Below are 11496 nucleotides of genomic sequence, written 5' to 3'. Positions count from 1 at the left end.
TCCGCCCCTGCATGTGGCTGAGAGATACAAAGTATCATCAATTATAGGCTTTGTGAACGGGTAAATTGCACAATTGTTTTAGGTTTCATATCATGTGGGAACGTTATCGAATAAGCCAATATGAGGCTTATAATGCAGTTAGGCATTTTGTCTCCATCAATGAGACTAAAAGTGTCATTGATGGATAGCCTACCTGTCTTTGCTCATAGTGATCTGTTTAAATCTGTACATTAAGTAAGGAAACATTGCCAATATAATTCAGTTGGCAATATTTATTTTATTATACTTGATTTACAGAAGACTCCTTATAAATATGTACAGTATGCAAGATACATTTTCATGTTTATTTTCACCATGATTCATTCATTGGTTTCAATGTGGGGTCAAGGTTTCCTTTATTAAACAAAAATGTTAAGATTACAGGATCATTGCAAAACAAAGACTGCTAGCTGTTACAGTAGCTGTTATGAACCAAGGACAGTCTAAGAGACACGTTGTCTCAAAGCGCTGAAATGGAATCTCTCTCATGACTACCATTGGATTTTCCCAGCTTGTGTATCTGTTCATTTCGATTTTGACGCCGTGATCCATGGGCTGATTGCTTAGGGAAAACACATTTGTTCAATCAAAGAAAAAATAAATGTACCTTTCTGTTTGATTTTGCTATCGGACACATTTCCTTTATTAGTTGACAATCATCATTGACACCCAATTCATCCCTTGCTTCAACCTGGTCTCAGAGAATTTTGTTTTATTCTGTACGTAAATCCACAACACTTCATCATTTAGTATGATATTACGTTTCATATTAAGTTATGTATTAATATGTGGATGTCCATCACCCCTTTCGTATTATATATTACAAATTACATGATGAAGTTCAAACTCGCAACCTTTGGGTTGCTAGATGTTCACGTTATTCGACCACTCATTCACCCTGACCGACCACCCTACTTTCGTTTCTGCCTTAACTAACCGTCTGTCTTATGTAACCATACCAAACTTAACATACCACACTAATTTGAGTGTCCCAGATTTACATATACTATGTTACGCCTAGTCTATGAGACCAGGATGCTTGCTTATGTAGCTTATAAATGGCATTTAATATGACTAAACAGAGGCAACATAGCCCAGTTGGGGATTTTGACATAATGGAACAGATAATATACAAGGACAATGTTCAGATGTCCCCTGCACTAATAAAGAGAGTACACAATGCTCTCTGTGACAATCCCAGCATCCTTCACACTGTCGCCCCTCCCTTGAGGTGTATAAACTTGCTCAACCGAGTGTGAGAGAGCACTGATGTCATGGGTTGTAATAGAGATCTCTAGTTTTATTGCCCGTTGACGGCTAACATTTTTGGCTTTCTATGTTCAATATTGTGGTTATTAAGACAATACTTGTGGCATACACCAGTGTCCTGCGAGGTAAGATCATTTTTACGGGGTGCAATAAATCCATTCCAGTATCTTCATTCTTAATGACATTTTATTGATATCTTGAATATTGTTGAATATTGGTTACATATTTTGTGTAGTTTTCAAGGTCATGTGAATAGAATATGATTGCATTTTAAGTAGCAAAGGGTTGACATTTAACTTAATCCATCCTAATGGGATGTGTTCCAGGCACTGGCTCCATCCTCCTGTCGGCCCTGCAGTCCCTGCTCTGTGCGCTGGGCCTGGTGGCCCAGGCTGGAGAAGCAGGTCCAGGTCTTCTCTGTCATGCAGTCCATCGTCTCCTTCCTTATTATGGGTGAGATTCCCTGATGAGCTCTAAACACTTCACTGTCAAATGGCTGAAGCACTGGATTTTTGGTTTCTATTTATGTATAGCATATAAATGGCAGCCTTTTATTGGGTTTCTTGAAAAACTGTTGCGTACTAGAGGGCATAAACATGGCACCGTGGTCTTAATGGGTTGCACAACCTCTAACTGGCTATGGCACAGCACAAATAGTAATATATGATTCTCTAAACTTGTGTGCTTATTTGTATACTCTTTTGTATTTTTACAGATTTTAAAGGACAATAGGATGTTTGTCAACGCAAAATAAATCTGTGTTTCATTCCCTGGCGTCTGTGTTGGACCAGGCCCTATATGCTCTGTGATGATGCAGTACCTCCTCTGGACTAACTACTGGTGGGTCACAGCCTCATGTACCATCTGGCTCTTCTATGACTGGAACACACACAAACAAAGCAAGCCAATCGCTACATTACAGCCCTTCAGAGAATACAGTTGGAGTAGGGCACTGGTTGTTCTTCAGACTTACTGTAGCTTTTTGTTGATGATATGGTGTGTTGACTCCTAGCTGGCCGAAGGTTCTCGTGGGTAAGGAACTGGACAGCGTGGACCTACTACCAAGACTACTTCCGTATCCGAGTGAGTGATAGTAACTGCACACTGATTTGTCACATTCCAAGGGCAAATTAACTTTTGTTCAAGCCAATATATGCTATATAGTATAATTTCAATGTTGAGTCTCATATTTAACAATCTTGTGATTTCAGCTTATCAAGACTCACAACTTGTTGCCCAATCGAAACTATATCCTTGGCTACCACCCACATGGAATTGGAGCACTTTGTAACTTTGCAACAAACAGAGGCCAATGGTTTTTCAGCCAAGTTCCCTGGAATAACACTATTTGTGGCTAACCTGGCTGGGAACTTCCACATGCCATTAGCCAGAGAGTACCTGATGTCTGCAGGTGAGGACACTGGTCTCTGGTTAGTCTCAACCCATACTAAAACAATGAGTGATTGTTCGTAACATGGACATATATTGTAGATGAATTTCCCTCCAAGGACAGTAAAGGTTTAATTTATAGATATGATTGGGTAGTTCTGTAAATGTTGCTCCTAAAAATAGTGATTCATTATTCATCTTCAGGGGTTTGTCCTGTGAATCGCGCCACTCTGGAGTTCATTCTGTCGTGTAATGGGACAGGGAATGCAGTCGTTATTACTGTTGGAGGGGCAGCTGAATCTCTGGACTGTACTCTAGGAGTTCATTGTATGACACTAAAGAACCGGAAGGGCTTTGTGAAACTGGCTTTGCAACAAGGGTGAGTCCCCATAGTAAACACAAACAATCCACACCAGAAAGCTACATTGATTCAAGGAGATACACTTTGAACAGACTGTCAAACTAATCAACTGGAGGTGAGACTGACTATGTTGTGTTGTGTCTTATTGTGTTATTGTCTACCAGGGCTGACCTGGTGCCTGTGTACTCATTTGTAGAGAATGATGTGTATAAGCAGCTGATACTGAATGAGGGATCGTGGTGGAGGCTGATCCAGAGGAGGCTACAGAAGATCCTGGGCTTTGCCCCCTGTGTGTTTCAGGGCCGGGGCCTCTTCTCCCCTGACACTTGGGGCCTGGTCCCCTTCTCCAAACACATTCGCTCAGTTGGTAAGCTTACCATGTTCCCTAGAAATACTAGCGGGTCTTGTGTAAAGTTATTGATATGTTATTACTATGTAATTACCATTTGACCATGTCATTTCTTAGTAATTTATGTTCCACTAAAAAAAATGCAAACTTACATTTTTTTTTCTTACCCCATTAAGGTATGTATGTGGAGAATGGCCTTGGATCTAATGTAGAATTCAAGTACATTTGATCTATTTTAGGGTGAGTAACACTGAGAAAAAATGATTTTGCCTTTCAGTTGGAAAACCCATGGAGATGCCCAAGATCAGTTCACCCAGCCAAGAAGAAGTGGATCATTACCACACCATGTGCATGAGCTCCCTTACACAACTCTTTGACAAGCACAAGACCCACTTTGAGCTGAGGGAGGAGGATGTTCTGGTGATTCACTGAGGACTGGTCATACCCTGGCCGGGTCAGACGCAAGCACTACTCATTGACTGCTCCAGATAAGCCTTGTACATTATGACTGAAGCTGTAACTAAAGGAACCATCTCACAGATCAAAGGCTACCTGTCAAGACAGACAGAAACACAATAGATGCTGCCGGTGCTTTTCTAGGATAATCACTAGGTAAAGTGTCCTGGGGGTAAGATTGTTGTTTTCTGTCTGGATCCATAGCCTGCTGTAACACATTGTATGCGTTATTGCTGTCATCACATTCAATTCAATATAACCCCCAGGGGGCAGCATATTTCTTCAATTTATGGTTCTGCTGATGAAAATAAAACAGATCATGCGTATTTTAAATCCATAACATTCATTTTTTGAATCAGGACTGGGTTGTTTTCTGGGCACTTTCTATATATATATTGCAGAGAGAGCATGTCTACAATATATATATAGATGTCAACAATATATATATAGATGTCAAATCATTTCTGTATTTGTCTTAACAAGTCACTTGCATGGCCACACAGGGGCGTCTTGACTTTTCACTACAGTGAACGAACCAATGTATCCCAGCTATTCAAACCTTTTGTAAAATATTGTATATCAAGCAGGCATGCAATATCATGTATTATTAGTTGCTTGTATGTTTTAATATAACTATTCAGTGGTTCAGTGTGTATTTCAAGATATTGTTCAGAGAGACACTATTTATCTAAATTCACTTGTCCTCAAATTTTTTCCCATAAGAACAAGTGAGGTCAATAGACACTCAAGATGTAGCTTCCACATTATCATAATCTGTGACTATCTGTTCACAAAACAGTGATAAGAATGTAGGTTTTAATAAAACATATACACACTATAACATTCCCCCCTTTATTTTAGAAGGGCACAGAACACGAAAAACATTCAACTGTCGTCACACTACATGTTTTATTCCTTCTTTAAAACGATAATAAAGTATGAAGGCCATGATTTCTCATTGGTGCCCTCTGGTGTTATTGATCATAGTTTGAATCACTAAGCCCTCACTGAAAGCCCTGAATCTGCCTGTCAGTCAGTGCAGTGGTCCCCAGCTCTTCATCCATCCACATGTGCATCTGTTGAAGGAGTAATGTGTTTGTTACCACAGCTTAACAAGATACAGTATGTCACCATATTGACTTTCAGTTGCTTCTCAAACATTACATATGCCTGTAAAACATTTGATATCTTTGTTTGTTCATTGTAAAGAACTGATGCCTTTGAGCCATTCACTCTGTAATTGTTGTTGTTCTAATTTTCTGGATTTTACAGCTAAACAATCAAAATGTGGAAAAAACAAAATACTTTATAGTAGTATCATAAAGTTGGGTTGACACCTAATCTTGAAAGTGAATCAATAAATGAAAGACTAGACAACCTGCTGTAGAATATATTATTAGCATGCTATGTATATTGGCATGATTATTTAAAATACGGCACATACATTTCCAATTTTTACCATTACCTATGCCCTCATGTCTCTTGCCTTTTTTCTATTATGACATGGGTTATCATTTGTACCTACAGTTGAAGTCGGAAGTTTACATACACTAAGGTTGGAGTCATTAAAACTCGTTTTTCAACCACTCCACAAACTTCTTGTTAACAAACTATAGTTTTGCCAAGTCGGTTAGGACATCTACTTTGTGCATGACACAAGTCATTTTTGTGGCATCATCATGTTGTGGGGGTGCTTTGCTGCAGGAGGGACTAGTGCACTTCACAAAATAGATGGCATCATGAGGGAGGAAAAGTATGTGGATATATTGAAGCAATATCTCAAGACATCAGTCAGGAAGTTAAAGCTTGGTTGATGGTCTTCCAAATGGGCAATGACCCCAAGCATACTTCCAAAGTTGTGGCAAAATGGCTTAAGGACAACAAAGTCAAGGTATTGGAGTGGTCATCGCAAAGCCCTGACCTCAATCCTATAGAAAATTTGTCGGCAGAACTGAAAACGCGTGTACGAACAAGGAGGCCTACAAACCTGACTCAGTTACACCAGCTGTGCCAGGAGGAATGGGCCAAAATTCACCCAACTTATTTTGGGAAGCTTGTGGAAGGCTACCCGAAACGTTTGACCCAAGTTAAACAATTTAAAGGCGATGCTACCAAATACTAATTGAGTGTATGTAAACTTCTGACCCACTGGGAATGTGATGAAAGAAATAAAAGCTGAAATAAATCATTCTCTCTACTATTATTCTGACATTTTACATTCTTAAAATAAAGTGGTGATCCTAACTAACCTAAGACATGGAATTTTTACTCGGATTAAATGTCAGGAATTGTGAAAAACTGAGTTTAAATGTATTCGGCTAAGGTGTACGTAAACTTCCAACTTCAACTGTACTACATACATTAATGACTTTGACCTCCATATAGATCTTTTTAAGTTTTCTGTAATCTGAGATTGTGTGAGTTCTTTAATAAGAGTGAAACTTACATGACTCCACTTGAAATGTCATCCTCAGTGAGATATACACATAGGTCTACCATGTTAATCAATAGACTTACCTGCCCCACTGTGAGCCAAGCAGGAGATGGAGCCATCAACCAAGCTGAGGTACCTGACAACTCTGAGAGAACCACAAAAAGTTAATTCATACCTCCCCCAAACACAATGCATCCGTAGAAACCTTCTGCAGGATTGTTGAAAATGATGTAGGTGACAGACTGAAAGACAAACAGAAACACAAATCCTATGATAACCTGAGTAGAGACGAGAGAATGGCTCTTAAGGACTTACAATCAGATCCTTCAATTATCATGAAAAAAAATTAACAAAGGAGGAGGAATTTGCATACAAAACAAATGTGACTATGTGAATGAATGTTGCCAACAACTATCTAAAGGTGACTTCTATCACAAACTGAATCATGACCCTACCCTAGAATTCCAGCATAATATCATATCTGGCAAGCGGTACCGGAGTGCCAAGTCTTGGACCAAAAGGCTCCTCAACAGCTTCTACCCCCAAGCCATTAGACTGCTGAACAATTGATAACCCCCCCACCACCTGTACACTGCTGCTACTCGCTGTTTGTTTGTTACCTATGCATAGTCACTTCGCCCCCACCTACATACAGATTACCTCAACTAGCCTGTACCCCTGCACACTGACTCAGTACCTGTGCCCCCTGTATATAGCCTCATTATTGTTATTCTTATTGTGTTATTCTTATTATTATTTTTTTTTTTTGCCTACTTGGTAAATATTTTCTACTTCTTGAACTGCACTGTTGGTTAAGGGCTTGTAAGTAAGTATTTCATGGTAAAGTCTACACTTATTGTATTCAGGGGCATGTGGCAAATAAAGTTTGATTTGATATCCACAGTGGAAATCTATTTGGAATCAGGACAAATCACCAAAAAATTATGTGAATTTCTATTTGTGAAATTTCCTAAGATACCAACTTTTTATACAGTTTCTAAATCACACAAACAAGTGTCTCCTCCCCCAGGTAGACCCATTGTAGCAGCAATTGACTCTGTGACGTCCAGTGGCAATTTTAGCATGTAAATCTTGGTGGGGCAACAAAAAAAAGTGGGATGCATGCCAGCAAATCCACTACACAACACTAAACAATACATTAATTGCACTATAACGGTGACAAACTTTGCCCACAAACTGTTAGGGCCTACATAAAGCTGTCCCAAAAGCAGAGTTCCAACAGAAGTCCCAACACCTTACCACTGCTACACCTGGCTTTCAGCTGAGCCTTGTCTGGCTGTGAAACAGTTCATTCAGCCTAATTTACTGCCTTTAAAAAAAACATAGCTAATGTGGCTGACTTGCTTAAACAAATGTGGTTTCTACTGACAATTTAGATGTACAAACTATGGCATAAGGGGACGACAAGAGGATAAGAGGCAATCCGTAATTTCAATTAAGACATTCATGAGCGAGCGACGACGGAGATAGTCAATATAACTATTTGTTCAGCAGTTTTGAAATGTACAGCGACAGAATTCAGAACATGGGCTGTTCTTACAGTGTACTCCCTGTACAACAAGTCAGAACTGTAGGATAAATAAAGTGGGAATTTAAACAGACAATGAAAGCTCTTACAATATTCGATGATTACATTTCTCTAAAACAGGTTATAGGCTACATGTGCACCACCAAGTTAGAACAGTAGCTGAAATTAAGAGGTGAAAATAGACCAAATTATTTGGGTGAGGCACATTGAATGGCTTTTGGGTCTTTGCGTGTCAAAAAAGATACACGTCATATAAACATTATTTGACTCGTTAAATAAGCTTTTAATTTGACACATCAAATAACACAATTCTATTATAGAATGTTGTGTGTTCTGAAATTGCACCTGCAAGCCAAGCGCCACCCCTACTATCAGTAGCACTGTCAAAGCTGTACCAAACAAGTACACAAACACCACGAATGATGTGTGTACAATACCGCGTTGGTGAAAATAGACCAAATTATTAGGGTGAGGCACATGGGCTACTAACAGCTTAGTATACAACATACACTTAGTACTACTTTCTTAGCTACAGTATACATATCTTCCTGACATATGACATAATTTATGCAGCAGCATACAGCACATTATTGGACTCACCTTGTGAAGGTGGTGTGGTGGTCCTTTGTGGGCAAATTTTGTCATCAAACTTTGTCATCAAAGTCTGGCATTCTCTGGATTTAGGGTGGGAACTCCATTGAATAGCAAGCTAACGTTAGTGGTTGCTTTGCAATGCTTGCAGTTAGCCACTGATTCCTTCCAAACGACTCATTGTTGAATTTGCGATTTCCAACTTGTGTAATATTTATGTCCAATGGCCGAAATCTATCATTTGTCTTCATTATTTCTCTTCAAATGACAAGGATTAAAAAGGATTTGCCAGTAGATTGTCGACTTGATTCATGATGGTGACTGCTAGCTAAGACTTTGAAAGTAAGATGTTGACATGATCAGTCCAATCAAAGCTACTGTACATATAACGTGATTTGATGTCATTTTATCTTTGGCCAATGACCTTGAGCCTTCTTGGAAGGGCACTCTATGGCAGGCCCCAAAGGGCTGAAATTTTGGATATCTACCCTTACTAAGGACTTAAACTTGGCGATGACGTACTGTCTCCATGAGTGACAGAACACTGAGCCAATCATGGCACAATGCTCCTATTTCTGCTGGCTCGCCCCACCACCACAGAAAGCACTGAGCTAGGCTGAAACACCTGCATTTTGGAGCTGCCTTATTCAAGAAAATAAAAAAGAGACCATGTGTGTATGCAGCTTTATTAACATTGTTTGCAAACTGATATGTGACACGTATTAATGCCAAAATAACATGCATAACAGGCAAGCCCCCCCAAAAATGTTTGGCAAGTGGCAAGAAAAAGTATGTGAACGCTTTGGAAATACCTGGATTTCTGCATAAATTGGTCATCAAATTTGATCTGATCTTCATCTAGGTCACAACAATAGACAAACACAGTCTGCTTAAACTAATAACACACAAACAATGATACGTTTTCATGTCTTTATTGAACACACTGTGTAAACATTCACAGTGCAGGGTGGTAAAAGTATGCAAACCCTTGGATTTAATAACTGGTTGACCCTCCTTTGGCAGCAATAACCTCAACCAAACATTTTCTGTAGTTGCGGATCAGACCTGCACAATGGTTAGGAGGAATTTTGGACCATTCCTCTTTACAAAACTGTTTCAGTTCAGCAATATTCTTGGGATGTCTGGTGTGAACTGCTCTCTTGGGGCATGCCACAGCATCTCAATCGGGTTGTGGTCAGGACTCTGACTGGGCCTCTCCAGAAGGCGTACAACAACTAAAATTGAGTGCGGCCTTGTTCTGGGCTCTGTGGGATGTCATACATACCAAACAGAAACAGCTATCAAATAGAGCCACATGCACAACTCTCCCCCAATTAAGTGATGACATACTAAAGCACCATATTAAGGTTGTTGTTCCCAAGCCAGCTATCAGAGCAGCTCCCAGATCACTGCACCTGTACATAGCCCATCTATAATTTAGCCCAAACTACTACCTCTTCCCCTACTGTATTTATTTATTTTATTTATTATTTTGCTCCTTTGCACCATATTATTTATATTTTAACTTTGAACTTTCTTCAAATTATAAATCTACCATTCCAGTGTTTTACTTGCTATACTTTCACCATGGCCTTTTTTGCCTTTACCTCCCTTATCTCACATCATTTGCTCACATTGTATATAGTCTTATTTTTGTCTACTGTATCATTGATTGTATGTTGTTTTACTCCATGTGTAACTCTGTGTTTTTGTATGTTGTCGAACTGCTTTGCTTTATCTTGGCCAGGTCGCAATTGTAAATGAGAACTTGTTCTCAACTTGCCTACCTGGTTAAATAAAGGTGAAATAAAATTGAAAAAAAAGCCATATTACAGTCTCGTTATTATCAGAATTGTTTAAAATAGGTAATTTTGCGCCGCAATAATGTGTAACTATTTATCATCTGGCCAGCTTGTAGTCCTAAAAACTGGAAATTAGTTACCTCTGGTTTGTTCAGCAATTCCTGTAGGGAAAATGTTTGGAAAAAATGTGGGATTTCGGTTAATGCGGCAAATAAGGTCTGAGTTTAACACAGGCTTATGCGATCTTATGTTTTATTCTATGAGATAATATCAATCAGTTAACATGACCATTATAAATTTACCACAGACCTTATTTTCGGTGTAAAAAAAACCCTCCATTAATTTCCTCATATGCTTTGTCAAACATTTCAATAACTAAGACCACATCTTTTCGTTTCCAATGGGAACACATGAGCGATGGGGGGCAGAGCCAAGCATGAGCTAGCGAGATCCTTTTGGCGCGTTCTAGCATCATCTACATATTTCCGTCAGGGAACGCCTACTCTGTGAAGTGCCGGTGTGCAATAACTCGATTCGCCTTTGCACTCCTCCGAAACAACGCGTTTTTTTCAAACTTCTGCAATGGGTAAAGTCTACAAACCTGAGTCCACTCTGTTCTTAACATATTGTAGTAATGGGAACATATAATTGTATTGAGATCAAATGTTTCATCGGTGAGAAAATGTGCAGAATTTCGGCCAAAATCCATCTTGTTTCATCCTCTCCCACTGCCCGCCAGTGGGCTAGTGTGTGGAAACGACAAGCGGATGCTTCACATTTATACATCCAGTGAAATATCTGTCTCATTGTTGTATCTGTGGTTTTGTCCAACGAACAATAGCGGAATTACTAAATTTATGGCTCTCTTTCGGGATGACGATATCTACTTTGCAACTTTTGAGATTGAACTGCCCTCTTGTGGACTTTCCCAAATAATTTCAAGACAAAACTCGGACGTCATAGTAATAACGTAGCCTACAGTAAAATTGCAACAGTATACGATTATAGTATCTTGGTATCATCTTCCCTCCTCTGCACGGCAGGTCACAGTAACTGGTAGACTTGTGCTTGTAGCATGAAGGAGGGAAATGGTATAACCTTTTTTGTAAAGTTGTCATAAAACAGACTGGCAAATAACGGTGACAAATACATATTTACCCTCAAATTGTAGTGGTAGCCTATAGTTAATTGCCTATAGTCCTAAATCAACATAAATGTATATGACGAATTCACATAAAATAAAGAGCAGTATTATTA

General features: G+C 39.2%; 1 pseudogene; it reads left to right on the top strand.

The window, feature by feature from the left end:
• Positions 1-1219: 1219 nt before the first annotated feature.
• Positions 1220-4188, top strand: LOC115206396 (diacylglycerol O-acyltransferase 2-like; annotated as a pseudogene).
• Positions 4189-11496: the final 7308 nt, after the last annotated feature.

The sequence above is a fragment of the Salmo trutta genome, chromosome 13 (assembly GCF_901001165.1).
Source record: "Salmo trutta chromosome 13, fSalTru1.1, whole genome shotgun sequence".
NCBI classification, from domain to species: Eukaryota; Metazoa; Chordata; class Actinopteri; order Salmoniformes; family Salmonidae; genus Salmo; species Salmo trutta.
The sequence above is the reverse complement of the archived record's forward strand: the minus strand, read 5'-3'. Positions and strand labels throughout refer to the sequence as shown.